Source organism: Emys orbicularis, chromosome 1, assembly GCF_028017835.1.
Source record: "Emys orbicularis isolate rEmyOrb1 chromosome 1, rEmyOrb1.hap1, whole genome shotgun sequence".
Taxonomy (NCBI): domain Eukaryota; kingdom Metazoa; phylum Chordata; order Testudines; family Emydidae; genus Emys; species Emys orbicularis.
In genome coordinates this window covers 23,912,051-23,932,524 of record NC_088683.1, presented here as the reverse complement: position 1 = coordinate 23,932,524, position 20,474 = coordinate 23,912,051, and positions in this window count along the sequence as shown.

The window sequence follows — 20,474 nt, the reverse complement described above, 5'->3', positions numbered from 1 at the left end:
TAGAGCCAAAAACAGCACTCGGGCTATAGTCTGCCAGGGGGAGCTCACACAGGGTTGTGACAGCCTTATCTACAGCAGAGAGATTTACGATGCTAATAAATGGATGCATGCATAGAACACACTATCCATACACCGAAATGCTCGCAGTGGTGTATCTACGGGTGTGACACTGGGTTTAGACTTCTTCCGGCAAAGCTAACCACCATGCACACTGAGGACAGAGATCACTAATGTAATTTCAATAGCACAAATATTCCACCCGCAACTATCCCTCTGTGCACTGGTTGCTGTCTGGTGCACTCCACTGCCCACCCATCATGCTGACCAGAAGTCGCTTGCTTGTATTGTGACTACAGTGGTGTAGAACAGTGATAACCTGGACATGGAAACTGCCCCAATCCTTAACTTGTATCGTATCAGCAAGCTACTAGCAGCATATACGTGCACCTTTGGAGTTTAACCCCATGCAATCCCAGTGGTTCAACTGGGAATGGTTAATTTCTTTAGTGCAGACCCAGCCTCTGGTTCACTTATCCTTTCTTGCATAAACAGGTCAGGTTATCCTTGAAAAGTGAGCATTACATTTGGTAGTGGCATCACTATCCACATGTTCAGAATATTTTGTAGGCCATCAGAAATAGCTTGCATTAATGCTGTCCAGGGACATACCATGTCTGCTTTTTAATGCCAGTTCCTTTTAAGGATCAAAAAGACACTGTATGTGTACCTCCGCCCTCCCCCCAGCTACCAGACATAATTCTTTGCTCTCACAAAGCTGCTATTGATTTATTTTTGCCATCCACCATCTCTTTTTCTCTCATATTCTGACTTCATATGGGGAGCTTAAAATAGAGTAGACATCTTTGGACCCCGGGCGGCGGAGTCAGGGTTTGTAACCTGGGCATGGCACTCACTTTCTGCTGGAGTGATACTGGCAGTGACATTCTGGAGCCCCCCTTTAACAGCTGATTTCACAGAGCAGGAGTGTTATTATCTACAACAACTTCACTTTTATTTTCCCAACATGAGGGAATTGGTTATGATAATGGTTGGCAGCAAGAGAAAAGGAACAAAAACAAATCACAGAAAAAAACCCCTACCACATCATGTATATAATCAGTTCTCATTGCTACGTTATTCTGGAACTTATTCTGACATAGGTGCTGTCATTTTCCTGGAGAGAAGGCCCAGCAGGTCAAACTCAGTGTCCTGTGTATGTAAATAATGAGGGCCAGATCCTGCCATCTGTATATTAAGTAGAATCCCATTTCACAGACTGTCCACTCATGGCAAGTTATTAATTGAGCATGAGGAAAGGTGGACCTGAGAGAGTAGTTTGTCTGCTTGGAGATGTCCTACTGTACCTTGGTCCTGAGGGTATGCTTCTGCTGAAGCATTTTGACATTAGCTTCAGGAGACTGCAATATCATACTCAATGAGCCTAGGAATTGGCGCACATGTGTAAGAATGGATACCCTCTTGTTTCTGTTCTGGGGAGGGAAGAAACATGTAGCCATCATGCCAGGCCCACACTCTTTCTTTTCTTGCCAAAGTCTTCCACAACTTTTTTCCTTAAACAATCCTCTGTCCTCCGGCAATCCTGATTCTAGTTTGACAAGTTCATTGAACATATGCAGGACAAATGGATCTATGTGATGCATTAGTCTGCACCAGAGGGGAGTAAATTCTAGTGTGCACTAGAGTGTAGTGCACTAACTGGCCCATGTGGACCCTGCTGACATGCACTACAAGTTTCCTAGTGCGCATTAATGATGTCCTCTTTCAAGCAGCACTATATTAACACACCCTAGGGGACTTCTAGTATGCACCACAAGGGGCCACAGGGGCCAGTTAGTTGGTAACATACTAGAGCACACTAGAATTTACACACTCTGGTGCAGATTAATGCACCAGGTTGACAAACCGCAAGTGTCAAGGTTCTCAGTGTTCTTGCTTTCCCTCAGATTTACATTAAAGCAGCAAACCCTGTGGTCCCCACTCAGGCAAACTTCATGTGAATAATGACTGCAGGGTATTGGCCTTCAAGCTGTGATCTGCAAACATATACGCATGTGAATAGTCCTAATGAAGTCAATAGGATTAATCATGTGCACAGAGTTAATCATGGCAGAACTGGGGGTCCTTGAATTAGTAGTGAATGCTTTTATGTGAGCGAGAATAAGGATTAATATAAAAGCTCTCCTCAACATTTATAAGATTTTTTTCTGGGGAGGGTTCAAAGTGAGTTTTTTAGTAGGAACCTGTGAACTTGATGGCATGAAAGACAAACCAACCTTAAACCTCACTCACCACAAAGCAAACCAAACCCACAGTTTGACTTTCAAAAATGTTTGTCTAACTTTTTCCTTTGTTTTTCTGCACATCTGCATTTCCTGGTTTGTGCCAGAGATGAAAATGCCAAAATACTGAGATTATCCTTGTGAAATAGCCAGGTCAGCTGAAAGCAAAAACCTTGGCTTTGAGCCACACAGTTATGGCTAAACATCAATCAGCATCCCATACTCAGATTCATACCAGGCAGTATATAAGTGTTTTACATTAGAAGCAACTATAAAAACCAAGCTGTGTGTATCTGAAAAGATCATTTAAGCACTGGATTATTGAATTTAAGTTTTAAGAGTCTATAGTGGGAAGCCTGTTATATATTTCTTTTCATTCAAATTATGCAATAGGGAAATTAATTTCTCCATGTAATTTTTTTCTTCATTCCAGTCACAGGCTAATACAGAAAGCTACACACAGGAAAATCAAAGACAAAGGACTAAAACTAAGAATCTTTTTTGGAAAGGGACTGAGAGTTACTAATGGTTTTATATCAAGTGGTTTATTTATAAATGGAGCATCATAAAGAATATTCAGATATTTCTTCCACATCAAATATACACCGGCAAGCTCATTAACTAATATAAAATGACTTACATATATGTCCATCCACTTCAATGGAGCTATGCTGATGATTAGGCCCTTCAAAATATATATTTTAAAACTTATTTCCCCAGAGAAGGACAGTGCCAAACAGGAGCATTTTAAACATAATCAACGCCTCTTCTTTCCATGCCTTCACATTTCTGTGTCTATGGCATGGCTACATACTCCCAATTCTCCTTGCCTTCAGGGAAAGATTTTTTTACAGTGGGTTCTATTGTCAGCAACTGAATCAGCAGCTCTTGGAACAGATGCCAGCCAGCTTGACATCTCAGGAATAGTTATGTTGCCAACATAATAGTGAGTTTGCTGCTGCCCCTTTTATAAATCTACAGAGCTAAGAAGTGAGGGAAAACCCAGTGCAGGCCCATGTGATTTGCATTCAAGTCTCAGTGTGCTGCCTTCAGTAACTAACTTCTGTGGTGAGGACTCCCCGGAGTGGTAGTCAGTTCCCAATGCTAACCCCATGCTTTGGGGTACAGACCCCCTCCTCAGCCTTTGGGGAGGCAGGAATTCATCCGAAAATCGGTCCAATGACATTGTTAGTAGCAAACACTCAGCTTGATCGGCAACAAACTGCCCCGCTGTCCACCTGGGCAAGGAGGCAGTAGCAGCTCTGCAGAGCCTGCTCATACCCTTTCGCCTGGAGCTGTGCCCTGGGGAGATCACAAAAGGGAGTGTGCGCACATAGGGGAGGGGGAAGCTAACTTTCTCCGATCGCCCGGCATGGGCACTTAAGGGTGAGGAGCCACAAATTGACCTCAAGAAAACATAAATACTTGGTTTATGCACAACAAATTCTATTAAAGTTACTCCTGCATCTAATGAAGGACTGTAGGCTCAGCCCCTGCAAATCATTATGCACGCTGGTAACCTGATTCACAGAAACAGTTCCACTGAAGTCAAGACAACTCACATGAGTAACTAATGTGCCTATGTTTGCAGGCCAGACCCCCCCACACACACACATTAATTTTTTTTAAAATAGTGCTGCAGTATTTTTTCTTCCATATAATATAATCAATACATTTTACAGGTTTCACACCACAAGAAAAATTCCATTTCACTTGGCTCCTACTTTTCAATCAGAACACCCAGTCGAAAAGGGACCTTCCCCAGCCCTGTGCAAATGAGCAAGTGAGTGAGGGTGGGGGAGAGGGAGTGACGGAGGGAGGAGGGATGGAGTGAGCGGGTTGGGGCCTCGGATAAGGGGCAGGGCAAGGGTGTTCAGTTTTCTCGATTAGAAAGTTGGCAACCCTATGTATGAAGAGGGGAAGACAGGTATCATATTGAACATATAGAGCTGTGTAATAAAATGGAGCCCCATACGATTTTTAAGGGCCTGACAGAAAATAATCCGTGAGAATGGAAATGAAGCGAGCTATGTTTGTAATGTACTAAGCTGTCTGCATCTTTTTAACATTGACTATAAATGCGGATATTTGCTTTTGGATTGTTTTTAAAAAAAATTTTTTGGCTGAAAACCAGTTCTGAAAAACTTGTCAAGTGTGGTCAGTCACTGCATCTGATATTGAGACACTACACTAGGACTATGCCTGCACGTGGCTGTGGTGCCCAGCTTGAATAGATATACTTGCGCTGGCTCGGAGTATCAAGGGCAGTGGTGAGTGGTGGAATGAGCTAGTCGCCCTGAGTACAAATCTCCCCAGACCCCCTGGGTATATTTGGGGGTAACTAGCCCATGCTGCCTTTTGCTACTGCTACACTACTACTCTTACCACGCTGGCTCAATGAGAGCTGGAGCAAGTATGTCTCCTGGAGCTAGGAATCACACCCCCAGCTCCAAATGTAGACATAGCCTAGAAGGACAGCAGGTTCACGAAGCAGCATTAAATGTACAGGTTCCCTCAGCCTACACGAAATAATGCAATTTTAGTCAGCGTTGCCAGTTCCTGCAATTTTATCATAAATCTCTTGATATTTAGGTTTTTTGTAAAGCCCCAGCTCCTGGAGCTGAGAATTCCAGCTTTTTCTTTAATTTTTAAGTAAGTTTTTTATGCATACTGGTGTGGAGAAAATAGAAACAAGTACATCCTAAAGGCCAGAAACCAAAAAGTCAAATCAAAGAACCCTGCCCCTGCCACACACACTTTCATATTTTTTTTAAAATCTCATGATTTAAAACAATCTCATGACCTGGGGAGGGACGGGGATGAGACCCTGACTCATTAGTTTTGAAGGCTTGGGTTGGTGATGTTGTTTATTTAAAATCATGCGCCTATAGCTCAAAGCACTGAAAATAAAATTAATCCTGAGCAGGGGCAGCTCTAGCTTTTTTGCCGACCCAAGCACGGCGGGCAGGCTGCCTTCGGCGGCATGCCTGCGGGAGGTCCGCCGGTCCCGCGGCTTCAACGTACCTGCCACCGAATTGCCGCCGAATCCGTGGGACTGGCGGACCTCCCACAGGTCCGCCGAAGGCTGCCTGACTGCCGTCCTCGCAGGGACTGGCAGGGCGCCCCCCGCGGCTTGCTGCCCCAGGCATGCGCTTGGAGCGCTGGTGCCTGGAGCTGCTGCTGATCCTGAGGTACAAATGGGCATGGATAAATGTACCTGGACATTTGTCTATAGACAAATAAGGACCTGACCGTGGGAACACTCGCTGCTGGACATAGTGCTTGATTACCAGGGCCGGGTCTGGCTTTTTTGCCGCCCCAGGCAAAAAAGCCTTCGCCGCGCCCCCCCCCCCCCCGAGGGGCTCCGGCCGCTTTCCCCCCGGCAGCCGGGGGCAGGGCGCCGGGGGGGAGGGCGGCCGGAGCCCTGGGAGGAGGGGGCAGGGCAGGGCAGGGCGCCTGGGGGGCAGGGCGGCGAGCCCCGGCGGGGGCAGGGCGGCGAGCCCCAGCGGGGGCTCGGCTCTCCCCCCGGCGGCCGGGGGGAGGGCGCGGGGGGGAGGGCGGCCAGAGCGCCGGGGGGAGGGCGGCGAGCCCGGCTGTGGCCCCGCTCTCCCCGGCGGCCCGAGCGCCGCGCCGCCCCCCTCCAGGTGCCGCCCCAAGCACCAGCTTGGTTGCCTGGTGCCTGGAGCCGGCCCTGTTGATTACTCTAGCAATACCTCTGGTGTCAATGCACTTCTGTGCCTGGTACTGTGTGCGCATCCACTTGGGCCTCTAAGGTTTGATATCATGAAATGTATTTCTTTGCTTATTATGTGTGTGTAGATCTTGTGTGCAGACATGATTACAGTCAGAGAGAGATGAAAACTGTGCTGTAAATCCCGAAGAAGTGGGGGTGAAGTGGGGTCAAGAATCATCTGTGGCAGAGAGGGGGGAGGTCCCTGGGGCAACATGTTCTGTAGCTGTCCTTACTGCTCCTCCTAAAAGGAACAGTGTATATCTCCTAGTGCCTCCGGCTCATACACACAAGGAGGCTGGGTGGTAGGGATCTGGTCATTCCTGCAAGTCAGTCAGCTGTGTCCCACTTTGTGTCCTGGTCCGACCTCTCAACTGCCCTGTTTTTCACTGTCTATTATGCATTTTGGAGCATTTGGTTTCCTCATGTATGAGCCAGAGAGAAAACACTGCCCCACTGAATCTTCTTTGCTTTAGGGCTGGTGGCCAGAAAGCCGCAGTTCACCTCTCCCACCATGACTGCTCCCATACTTCACCTTGTCCACCATGACTGCTGTTTAAATTTCTCTGTACCTCACAACCTTTACTCTCAAGCACTCTTGCATGACATGACATTTCTGTTTTGCCAGTTTTTTTTTAAAACTAACTGGTTTATTTAATTCACACAGTGAGAAAATATCCTTAAAAACAGACTTTCTAGTTAAACCATTAAAATCTGCCAATGAGGTTCCAATGTGCAACACAACCCAGGTGGTTCCTTATTTCACTCATTTGTCACCCATTTCAGTTGTTCCTGTCACACATCAGCAGGTTTGAAGGTGAAGGAGTAAGGCCCTGGCAGATGCATTATCCAAGCCCTGCTCTTAGTGCCCAAGGGAGTATGAGGAGGGGATCCTGCTTCACTGCTGCTAGATGCCCACAAGGGAAAGAAACTGGAACATCTTCTCCCCCACTTTGTGCAACCACACAAATTGGGATAGTGTTTTTGCCCCGGGACTTAATTCACAGCATTCATCACATCCAAACGTGTTTAAAAATAACTCAATTGTTGTTATTTTTCTATTCCACTTCTAACATTCCCACTTACTCTTGAAAAATATTGTAAATTGTGCAGGTTGTAGCCTATTCTTTCTTACATCTAGATGGTAACATATATGAATGACCCCCCCCCAAAGTGAGAGAGACTGAATCAACAAATGACTGGATGTGTACAATACCAGCGTTCTGCAATGTCTCTTTAATTTCAGAAATCATTCTTCAGCCTTTATCCAGGGACCAGAGCCAACATCTGTGTTTCCTACAAACTGAAATATATTACTCCTTTGTGGACATTATAGATTGATGATTTGTTTTGGACAGTATGGGAATTAACTAGAGGGTTTTCTTTGCACTAATATGAATAGGGGTGTGGAACAGGTATAAAGGACCCCTTTGAAAAATGTTTGTAGGGTTTTACCACACTTTAGTATCTACTTCATTTGCATTTCCCTGTAAAGGTCTGATTTAACTAAAATGTATCATCAAGTGTCACATCAGTTTGGGGATATCTTAACATTTTAAATAGCAGTTTACTCATGGATTTGCCACATGTTGAAATAACAAACCATAAATTGTCAGAAAGAATTTTTTTCCCATGGAAGAAAGTTGCTGTTTTCATTTCACTGCTTGAAATATTGACTCAAAATAATGGTGTATTTTTTTTGTTTTAAAAACCCATGAATCCATCTAACTTACATGCTAAATAAACCAAATTGATTATGAATTTAAGAAGTACAGAGTAGTTTGAATAAAGCTATGAGAGAGAGCTCTAAATAATATAACACACAGTACAGACAACAGGATATTAACTAATAAAGCCCCTGACTCAACTGAGCGTTTAAGCAAATGCTTAAGTTCATCCTTATAAATACAGCAAAATCCTTAAGCAAATACATAACTATGTGCTCAGCTTCTATGGTCTTTAGACTGTCAACCAAATGACTTCCTTCTAGATAAATGCACTCAAACATGCCACATATTATAAACCTCAGAATGCTTTCCCATAAATAATGTTACAATTTTAAGGGCCAATATCTCTGGAACTAGAACAAGCAGTGTCTTGAAAGATGGGAATCACCTCTTTGCCTTTGTATAATGCTTCTGTTTCTAGCCCTAAAAAGGTAGTGCTATCAGACTATAAACCTGTCATTGGTTGAAGACCTATTGCCCATTCTGCACCTCATCTCAATACAATTTTGGGGATAAGAAACAAAGAAGGGCAGGATTTTTTCTTAATGGCAGCTATTCAAAATTGCTCTTGGGTTTGGAATATCATCAGGGCTGCCCAGAGGGGGTGCAAGTGGGGCAATTTGCCCCAGACCCCGGACCCCGCAGGGGCCCCCACGAGAATATAGTATTCTATAGTATTGCAACTTTTTTTTATGGAATGGGCCCCCGAAATTGCTTTGCCCCAGGCCCCCTGAATCCTCTGGGCAGCCCTGAATATCATAAGTCATTCTGGAGTGATAGGTTTGTGGGCAGGGTGCAAATAATGAGGCTAAAGGTCCATGGTGCAATTAACACACACAAATCTTCTCAGAGATACGTGTAAGTATATAGATGTACAAATGAAATGGTATTGTGAGTAATAGAGTTCCTCTGAACTCATCCCATGGAAACCTAGATATCACACCACACCATCACATATTATCTGTGCGTGTGGTCTCCATTTCACGTCGAAGTGCAAAGTGCAGCCATCAAAATAGCTCATTAAATGATTAAAAAAAACCTCCACCAACCTTAGGCAACATATAGTGACTTCGGCCCAGATCCTCAAAGGTATTTAGGTACCTAACTCCCTTTCAACAGGAGGTAGGCACCAAAGGATCTGGCCCTTAGCAAATGTGCCCGGAAGTACATAAATACAAGCAACAAAGTGTAATGCTAATTTGAAAGGGACATTAGGCCAAATTCTGTGCACGTCCTGTGACCCCTGTTTTCTCTGTAGCACTACTGAGGGTCAGGGCCGGTGCAAGGAAGTTTCCCGCCCTAGGCGAAACTTCCACCTTGCGCCACCCCCCACCCATCTAACCCCGCCCCCTGCCCCCTCCGCGGCAGCTAACCCCACCTGCCACCCCCCCCACACCTGGGGAGCCCCCTCTCCCACAGCAGCTACCCCCCCCCCGCAGCTAACCCCGCCAGGGGAGCCCCCATCCACGGCAGCTAACCCTGCCCGCTGCCCCCCCCGCCAGGGGAGCCCCCCCTGCGGCAGCTAACCCCGCCCGGGGAGCACCCCCCACAGAAGCTAACCCCGCCCGGGGAGCCCGCCCCAGCTCACCTCCGCTCCGCCTCCTCCACTGAGCACGCCGGCGCCACTCTAATTCTCCTCCCCACCCAGGCTTGTGGCGCCAATTGGAGGAGAATTAGAGCGGGGGCTGTGTGCTCAGCGGAGGAGGCAGAGTGGAGGTGATCTGGGGCAGGGAGCGGTTCCCCTGTGCACCCCCTCCCCGTTACTGCTGGTGGCCCTCCCCACCCCAGATCACCTACACTCCACCTCCTCGCCTGAGCGGGCTTTTAGGCACCCTCAACCACTAGGCGCCCTAGGCGGCTACCTAGTTTGCCTAGTGGTTGCACCAGCCCTGCTGAGGGTGCCAGGTCCAGTTTCAAGATTTTTGCACAAAAGCCAAATAGTAAATAATAAGCACGGTTTGTGGGAAATTTAGCTTTTGAACAATGTCTCTGTTTTCATATTTACCCTTGGTTGCTAAATGAAACCTAGTGTCCAGAAGCAGAAACAGTTCAATGATTTGGTAAAAAAAAAGCATAAATAGACACATTAGCCAGCAATGTGTGCTCTATTCCAGTCAATCACAATGTTTGAGACAATAGGGGAATCAATTATGATTTAACTGAATCAATAAAAGGTTGGCATAGCACAGCCCAGCCCATGCAATAAAAAAAGAACACTTTTCAATATTGCTTTGCTGGGGATAAACCATCTGAAAAAAGAATGAGGAAATCTCTCTCTTTTACTCTCCAATATCTAGAGTTCAGAGCTGTATTTATTTTTAATTTTTTATTAACTGAAATATATAAATTCATGTTTCAGCCAATTTTTCTGTCTTTTAAGGAGCTATCATGTTTTCTTTAGTCTGGGTCACCAATAGGGGAACCAAAGATGAATCACCTTCAAAACATTAATCAGGCATCTTAAAACCATGAGACATAACATCAGTGAAATCACTTTAAAGATATTCAGAGGACTACAGCCTTTTTTCCAGCAGCTGCATTTCCCTCAATTCCATAGCAACAGAAGTTAGACGGCTATAACCTCTCTGTCTCTAAGGGTTCTTTTCAAAGGTGGTCACAAAGTTTAACATTTTAAAATAACCTATTGAAGCAGCAAAGTTAACTCAAAAACAAAATTAAACAAAAAATCAGGCCATCCTGTGTTTCCAAAAGGCCATCTGCCTACATGACAAAGATTATATTACTCTCAGCATAACTATAACCAGGCACCCTAGATGTATATTTCAAGTTTCATGATTTGTGGCTTTCATGATGTATTTCATTTGTGGGTCTTCGCTTTGGCCAATAGTGAGTAATACTGTCAAATATGGAGGATCAGGCTGGTTCTGGCCCTTGCTTGCGTGTACAAGAGAATAGGAGAACACAGGGGATTGGGATTAATCCCTGCTAGCAGCCAAATGGGGTGGGAAGGAGGCAGAGGTATAAGAGGTGGACATGTGTAGCAGAGAGCATGCTGCATCCTCCTGATAGATGGCACAGGGGGCATGCTCCCCTCTGCATGCCAGCACAAAGCTAAGCGCCCTGCCTGGCTCACTGCGCTCCAATGGCATAATGTGGCCTAGGATAGTTAAATGCAACACTATTCTATACCGTCAAGCTTCAAGTAGACCCCACTACCCAGTGTTACTAACTGACTCTTTCTATTGACTTAGCCAAAGTTTTCTAATTTGGCTCCCTGAAGTTAGGCACCCAAATCCATATTTATAAATCAAACTGGCCTCTTTTTCAGAAGCATTGAACATCCCTTGTTCCCATTCCAGTCATGGGACCTCCTGTGAGCTACAGGGATCTGACAATCAAGGCTGGATGCATGCATATATGAGCTTTGCTGGATTAGGGCCAGAATATTCAGCATCTCATAGGATTAAGTCTCAGGTGCTTAAATATGGATGTAGGTGTGTGGTAGGGCAGCTGCCCCACTCCTGTAGAACAGGGATTAAAAGCAGCCCTGGAGAGGGCTGCGGCTGTGAAAAAGGCTAGGTTGACTGGGGAAGGAGCCACAGCTGGGGCCATGTCCCAGTCAGGCCACAGCTGGCCCTATAAAAGGGCTGTGAGCCAGGAGCTCAAAGAAGAGACTCTCTCTCTAGCTTCTGAGAGAGAAGGACCGGGCTGCCTGGGAGCTGAGCGGGGTACCTGAGGTGGAGCAGTGCTGGGGAAGGGCAGAGGGAGCTGGTACTGGGGCTGCAGAGGGGCAGCCCAGACATAGGCAAAGGCTGCAGGTCCAACCCCCCTTGCCGATGATGAGTGGTTTACAGACTGCAGTCTGCCCCAGTGAGCGGATGCTAGACGGTGACTGGCAGTAGCCACTGAGGCAAGGTGGTGATAGAGGTTCCCCTGAGTGGGGAGACCCAGATTGTGGGTTACTGCTGGGTCAGAACCCTGATGTAAAGGGCACCGGGGTCCGGGAGGGACACGGGGCCAGCAGCAGGTGAGACACTGGCCTACAGAGGGCGCACCGGGCTAGACGAGCTAATTCCCAAGACGACCAGCAGGAGGCGCCACGCCGGTGAGACTCAACCCATCACAAGTGGTGGAGAATGCGGGCATAGGCGGTCCACCCCGATACAAGGGGCAGGGCAAGGACTGTGGGACTATTGCCTGGATCCAAGAGACCAAAGATGGATTATTACTGGAAAGCCTGTGTGGCCCAGCTTGCCGAGCAGCAAGCAGGACTGCTTCAGCTGCTGTGGGGGAGGGCACATGGACCTCATCGGGGGCCAGGCACCTGGGGCTGGAGGCCGGTGCTGGGGCCTAAAGACTGTTTTGCCTGTGGGCGACTGGGACACTACGAACGGGAGTGCCTCTACAGGGTTGGGGCACAGAGACCCCACCTGGACAAGAAAGGAACTGAGGGAGCACCCCCTGTGAGGGTAACAGGGGGCCCCCGAATATGTTGGGCCTGTAAGGAGCCCGGGCACCTAAGGAGGGAGTGCCCTCAGGGGACTTGCAAGGCCCAGGTTAGCCCTGAGGGAAGGGCTAAGCCTGAAACAGACTGTGGAAGGTCTGTGGCAAAGGGAAGGGATAGGAGGTGCTTCCACTGCAACACCAAGGGCCATTTAAAAAGGCACTGCCCCCTTAGAAAAAGGGGGAGCGCCGACCAAGGGGCCCAGTCTGAGCCTGACCAGCTGCAGGGACAGGCAAGGCTGGAGCCCCAAACCAGGAACTGTCGGGGGCAGAGAGGCGCCAGACAAACCAGGGAACCCACATGGGAGCCAGGAGGGCTACGGTGGGAACCCAAGTAGAGAGGGGAACCCACACGGGAGCTGGGAAGGCTACAGTGGGGACCCAAACCCTTCAGGAGGGAAACCGGCTGCTCCAGATGCTGGAAAGCCTGTGGCAGGAGAGAGACATCCTGCGGGCCCAGCTCAGAGGGAAGCTGGTGAGATAGACACTCCCCCTCTCCCCAGTGTGGTCTTAAGGGGGAGGGTGTGTAGTGGGGCGGCCGCCCCACTTCTGTAGAACAGGGGTTAAAAGCAGCCCTGGAGAGGGCTGCGGCTGTGAAAAAGGCTAGGCTGATTGGGGAACGAGCCACAGTTGGGGCCACGCCCCAATCAGGCCACAGCTGGCCCTATAAAAGGGCTGTGAGCCAGGAGCTCAAAGAAGAGACTCTCTCTCTAGCTTCTGAGAGAGATGGACCGGGCTGCCTGGGAGCTGAGCAGGATACCTGAGGTGGAACAGTGCTGGGGAAGGGCAGAGGGAGCTGGGGAGCTCCAGCCTGGTAAAACTCCAGCCTGCAGAACCTGCTAAAAAGGGTACTGGGGCTGCAGAGGGGCAGCCCAGACATAGGCAAGGGCTGCAGGTCCAACCCCCCTTGCCGATGATGAGTGGTTTACAGACTGCAGTCTGCCCCAGTGAGCAGGGGCTAGATGGTGACTGGCATTAGCCACTGAGGCAAGGTGGGGATAGAGGTTCCCCTGGGTGGGGAGACCCAGATTTTGGGTTACTGCTGGGGCAGAACCCTGATGTAAAGGGCACCGGGGTCCGGGAGGGACACAGGGGCCAGCGGCAGGCGAGACACCGGCCTACAGAGGGCGCTCCGGGCTGGAAGAGCTAATTCCCGAGATGACCAGCAGGAGGCGCCGCGCCAGTGAGTCTCACCCCACCACAAGGTGCCTAACTTTAGGGACCAAACTTAGAAAACTTTGGCTGAACCAATTGATAGTCATTTAGTAACTCTGCTTACTGGTGCCCACTGGAAGCTTAACGACATAGAATAGTATTTTGTTTAACCACACTAGGCCGTATTATGCCACTAGTCTTACTGTAAAAACCACAAACAATCAGATTCAAACAACATTAAGGGTCACAAAACAAGAAAGCACTACGCTTCAGGTGGAGACTTCATCCTTCACTAACCCCATTGTGGCTAGATACTGAATCATGAACCTAGCTACACATGGGTGAAACACAAGGTCACCAAAATGTCACTGGCATGGTCCAATTTTGCTTTAGACTTTTGGGTTTATTCAAATTTGAAACTGAAGGTGTAATTCAGGAGCTATCAATCCCACTTTACATGGAACCAAAATATAATTGCCAAATCCCCTGCAAACTAAAACTGCACATTCTTCTCAGATCTAATAATAACATGGAGCATATCATATTATTCATTCCATATTATGTATTTGTGGGAAAATACAGTTAGCCAAGTATGTGACTTTTTTTTAATAGGGATACATGGCACACATAAGCTTTGAAAAAATTATGATAGGGATGTACATTAAAAATAGTATGGCCTTGCATCCATAATAATGAGTGCAAAGCAACCTTCCTAATGAAAAGTTATTCTGTGTGTATTAGTTGCTTTTAAAACCTTAATTTCTCAATCTTAGTTTGGGAAATAAAAGAAATCCTCAAACATTACTTTACAAACGCAGTTTGAAGCCTGATTCTGATTTCCCTTTCACTGTGTAAATCAGCTATATTTTAAGTTGCAGGAACAATGAAAGCCTCAAGAGTGAAAAGAGTCAGTGCTCTCAATTACAGAAGAGTGAATCCAGATTAATTATAAAACTTGGGTTTCCATTCAACTCTGTAATGTCAACTTCTCCTGGAAATAATGAAAGTATCTATCTATGTAGCTCCCAAACTAGATTTTCATTAAGATCTGAGACAGTTACCATGTAAAACAGCTAGTTCAAATATAGATTAAAAAGATCACATTGTGTGGAATCAGTACAATGGAGTTCTTACATGCAGTTATTCCTCTAGTGCTGCATGCCACACAGAAAAGCACAGTAGGAGTCCAAACTTGTGAGACCAAAGGCTACAATGATAACTTGATAGGGGCCCACAATCTGCATCTATACACATTCTCAAAAAATGAACACCTATTTGAATCTTCCTTGATAGTCAAGGTGGAGGTTAAGCCTCTAATTTTAGACCCAGATTTACATTTCAGTAGACACACACAAACAAAAGTCTGGTCAAGCATTTTGGTTTGCCCCATTACAGAAATAAAACCCAGATACAAAATTCAGATTTCAAAAATGGCTTATGCACCTGAAAGTCACCGGGGCTTAGATCTCAACTTGGAGTTCTAGGTAGATGTCAAGACACATATTTTATGACAATGAAGGATGCATCGGGCCTTTGGGATGCAGCTTGTACATAGCCTGGCATTATGTACAAATCCTGTAATCCTTCATCCTGACTGTAGGTGGGCAAGATAGAGTGAGGGTGGGCTCAATTTACAAATCTGTAAAAAACAAGTATCATAAAAAATATACCTTCCTAGACTGAGCCTATCTGTGCAAAGCTTTAGCTGCCTGTATTTAATTTTCATAGCTATTATAAAAAACACATGATGAAATTTAAGAAATCATATTGGAAATTCTGACTATGGTGAGTGTAAGTTGTTTGAACTATTGCTCAAACTACTAAACAATTCAAATAACATATGTTAACCACACATACCGTACCATAGTGCTAACTATTAGTCAGCACCCTAAAACATAATGTTGCTTCTTTCCCCAGACAAAATACAGATATAAAATTGTACTCAAGGGCATTTGATTTTCAATAGTTAAACCACAAAATGTGGGCTGAGACCGTAAGAACAGTCTGACTTAAATCCATACAAATTAAGAATGGAACTCTGCCATTCTACACCTCGCATTGTATATTGTGTATGAACTAACCAATCCAGTGTATGGGAACTGCTTTGACAATCCAGTGTATGGGAAAGATTGTCATTAGGGAGAGGAGAAAACCAGCTCGCAGGTCCTCTACTTCTCATTTCCTCTGCAAAACAGCTGCCAGAGGCAGCCATGACCAGCACCAAGAAAATGTAAAAGAATAGGTCATGAAAGCAATGGCAAAAGCAGCAAATGCAGCTTATTCCTGAGATTAAAGGCCTCTCTGATTTACTGGACAGTATGCTGAAGCAGCAATAGCAGCATCACCCTTCAAAATCCACTGTAGGTTGAAGTATCTGTGATTCAAACTAGATTCTTATATCTCTCAAGAATAAAAGTGTTGGTCTACGTTAAGACTTCTCAAGTTGCGGTCAAGGAAATGAAATCACTATCCGTCCACACACAAGCATCACTATCCAGCATCAGAGAGCCAGAGCACGCAATAAATACAACCAACCAGAAGACACAGTTATGACATGCCTGGAGTTTTTCGTGTAGAAGGGACCTAAACAATGTTCCTTAACACGTTTAAGGTTTCAGTCGTCTTACAGAATACAGCTAAGGACCTTCCAACCTTGCAAGTCGCTATCCTCTAACAATTAGGACTCAATCAGTTGTGCTAGATGGAAGGAGTAAGGAGGCTATTTATGCACATTAAATTGACTGGTCTCATTTGTCTGCTTATTTGCTAAATGTTGATCAATAAAGGAAGCTTTTTTTTTAGAATAAATTTAGAATTCATTATTCATGTTAAAATAATTTCAAATAATCTCCTAATGAAGGACTTCAGCATTATGATAAGAGAAGTCTCCAAAAGTCACAAGGAGGACACAAAATGACCAGATTCCCTCTGAACCATGGGAAAGGTGTATGAATGATTCAGTCAAAATTGAATTAGAACTTAAACAAACTAGTGCCTGTGCTTCTGTAGCTTCTCCCAAAGCTCAGTGGGGCCTAATGGAAAGACTCCAATTTACTTCAGTGGGTTTTGGATCAGGCCCCTGATTGGTTAAACTGACCAGGCAGAGCAAGGGGATTACCAATTACAGGAGTGCTTCTTGCTCAATCAAGCACAGCGAAGAACACTGAGCAAATATAGCACTGTGGGATTTTTATGCATAGCTACCAGGTAACTCTGATTTTCTCAGATTTTAGTAGCAAAGCTATGAACACAATGGAGTAAAGTCATCTCTCAAAATAATATGGTGGAACAGATGTACTGCGCTATCCTAGCCTTGATTTGCACTGGTGACCAGTATAAAATGTTTCACTGTGGCACAGCCATTATCACACTAGACCCCAGAAGACAGATTTGTGGGCAGAACCTGGAAACTGCAGGAGGTAACACTACAATTTAAACTAAAAACTTGTGTCAAGAGCTCTGTGAAATTTAGGAACAGAATTTTGTTTTTTATTTGTACCTCATCCTCATGGCATTCAGCATACAGCACAACATGACAAAGTTATTCTAGCAATACAATGACAATAGTACAGTTACACTGAAATGTTTGGTACGGTTGATGCTTGTGACCTGCTGATCTGCAGTATCATGTGCTGTCCAGCAATCTTACATGCAGGGGGCCTGATACTCTGTAGTGTTATATGGACTAGAGGACCTGTGTTTGAGTTCTTCCCAGTTTCTCTCACTCACAGTTCAAATATACAACTGCAATTCTCTGAGATCTTATCAATGTAAGCCTGGGCAGAGTTAGTAGACAATCACAATTCTCAGCATGATTGTTTCAGGCTCTTTGCAGACTCAGGCACAGAGCCTGCAATGTTACATTTGGTTTAGCTTTCTAAAAGTTTTGCAGGCAGAGACTTTTATTTTCATGAAAGCATAAAGTTACGAGTGTGATTTCTGAAGGCACAACTGGCATTAGCTGAACATCTCCTATTGACTTTTCATAGGAGTTGGGCTCCTAACCCTCCATTTGTGGTTTTAAAAATCTCCTCCTAAGCTTCTGCAGAAAAATTATGCAGCAAATTCAAAGAGACAGATATTGTTCAGAAATTTCTGGGGGGCTATACTTACATGCTATTGTTCAAGATGACAACAAATTCAGACTTGTTCTTGATTTTAAATGATAAACTTTTATTCTGAATATACTGTTTTTGCACAAGAATTAACACAACATTTTCTAGGATTATAAACTTTTTTTTATAACATTATTGTACAAATTTTTACAAAATTTTATTTTATTTTTTCCAGCTTTTCAAGGTCGACAAAAGTGTCAAGAGAACACAATAAAAGGGAGAAAAGGCCTGTTTGCCCAATCAGAGCAGTCAGGGGCCTTTTTCTGCAGGAACGCACAGTAAGCATCTCAATAAAAATATTCCAGAAAGCATGAGCCAGACATTCCATACAACACAAGTAGAGAAGAGAGCTTTGTCAGATCACAATCGCAAATTCATGGCATCTGAACAAGACAGTATCCCTTTAGCCTCAGTGAAATTATTTCTTCAAGATAATCCTTTAAAAAAAAAAACCCAACAGAAATGCTGGTAAGAGGGCAAAGCCAATTTTTTGAAACTCTGGAATTATTTTCATACGCTTTGTTGTAGGTTTTTTTACAGTAGTGTACATTGAATATTAACAATATTAACACTGTGGTATGGAAAAGGAAACAAAAAAGAAATGTGGCCTTTGCTAAAGGTCTGGATGTCAGATGAAGGTTTAGGGTAAAGCTTTATACTCCGAAAGGGTTTACTGACATTTAGTCTTCAGTAGACTTTCTAAAAAACTTCACAGAGCTTTCTGCAGTGGCTTGCCAACATTACTGGAATTCTGAATTACCAGCAGGGTTAGCATCTGAATTTGCAGGACTAGTGGGATTAATGCAGTGTTTTGAAATTAAGACAAAATAATATTTAAGTTTTCTGAGCTTCAATGTAAAGGAGAACAAAGTCTCAATGTCCTTTAAAAGATATTGAAAACTGTCAAACACAGAAAGTAACACTTGGGTTGCAAAGGTCACTTAAAAGGGATACTGCCTATTTGAACCCAGTAAGGCCAGTATTTAAAGTTAGTAAAAGGAATATTATAGGAAAACTTACAAATGGCAGCAACACTGTTATTGTCAAGTTAAGCGATAAAGCCTCAAGCATTAGAAACATGAAAAAGATTATATTAAAGTCTTAAAGGTACAGGACCTAAAAATCTCTTCACTCAAACTTGCTAACTATGTCATGTAAAAACCTGTTAGAAATATGAACCACAGTCAGTGTTTTGGCAGTAATGCTGGTTGTTCAAATGAAAAATAAGAAAGAAACCATTCATGTTAAGTCCTTATACCTTTTTGTTTGTTAGTACAGTGCTATAATGACTTGAACTGTGGTTAACTGTCAGATATACAATAGGCTGTGTGACTACAATGTGAACTAAAACAGTTCAAGCAGCTTGTCTAGATCCCTTAGTGCTGTTTAAAGGCTTTAAAACAAATATAAACACAACTTATTATTTGGTAACTAAAAAAATGCAAACTGTTTTTACAAGATAGTATAACTTTAATATCTCTCAATTTTAAAGGCTAGGATTGAGGGGGTTTTCTAACAAACAAGTCTACTATGTGAGAGTTAGAATTTATGATGTAGATAATGTTCACAATGTCGTGTTTGCTCTTCTGACAAAAAAATCTATCTATATAGTGCATTTTTGAACCTTAAATAATTGGATGTCATTTGCATACAATCAGAAAATACCTAGTTCTCTGCAAACAGCAGCAAAAAAAATCAATTTTTTAATCTTAAAAATATTTAGCTTTATGAAAAACAATAGTTGGGCCAAATCCTGAGTTTTCAATCTGTCACCACACAGGCAGAACTTCTGTGGAAGAAAAATGTACTTGTACAGAATGGGATTTTCTAAAGCATCTATGTGACTTAGGAGCACAAGTCCTATTGACTTTCAGTGGGACTTGAGCTGTTAAATCATTAGGTATTTTTGATAATCCCACCCATAGCCAATCAGAGTTTCCTTGGGAAAGGCCTGTATGCAGATCTGTATTTGGAGGGTGGAACAAGTAGCGTGGCTGTGTGAGGGCCAGGAAGAACTCTAGTCCCTTTGAGGTGCCAGTGCTACTTCCCGCCTACTTCCCAGGATTGCATGGAGCCCAAAGGCGACAGGGAAGAGGTAGAGGCTGGTGGTACGCCTTCTGGGAGCAATGTGGCTCTGCACCATCCATTTCTATGGGCTATGCCGACCAGGCACAATCAAGGCCTCAGTAAGTAACATGGGATTTGACCCATCTCTGTTAGCAAACCTAGTATAGCCACATACACTCCACATTATTTGGGAAGTGTAAGCATCATACTTTTCCATGAAGGCTTTTCTTCTGGGAAACTAAGTGGAAATATTTAAACATATAGCACTTAATATTCTTATAACCTTTCAAGTAATTAAAAAAGCAAAATACAAACTAATAGGTAGTCTTAGTAAGCTGAGTTTTAAAGTCCTAAATATAATAAATATTGCTCCCATCTGACAAACCCCTTCCTTCCAAGAGCATTCTCATTGGCAGCATGTAGCGGATTGTAGAATGGAACTCCAGTGATCAACAAACTACAGCTGACATTTTTCATTTGGAGAGAGTGAAAGGAACTCCAGCAACTAAGGCTGTCAATTAATCACAGTTAACTCACGCGATTAACTCAAAAAAATTAATCACAATTAAAAATATTAATCGCGATTAATCGCAGTTTTAATCACACTGTTAAACAATAAAATACCAGTTGAAATTTATTAAATATTTTGGATGTTTTTCTACATTTTCATATACATTGTATTCTGGGTTGTAATTGAAATCAAAGTGTATATTATTTTTGACTATAAATATTTCCATTGTAAAATTATAAACAAAAGAAATAGTATTTTTTCAATTAAACCTCATACAAGTACTGTAGTGCAATCTCTTTGTTATGAAAGTGCAACTTACAAATGTAGAAATTTTTTTTGTTACATAACTGCACTCAAAACCAAAACAATGTAAAACTTCAGAGCCTACAAGTCCATTCAGTCCTA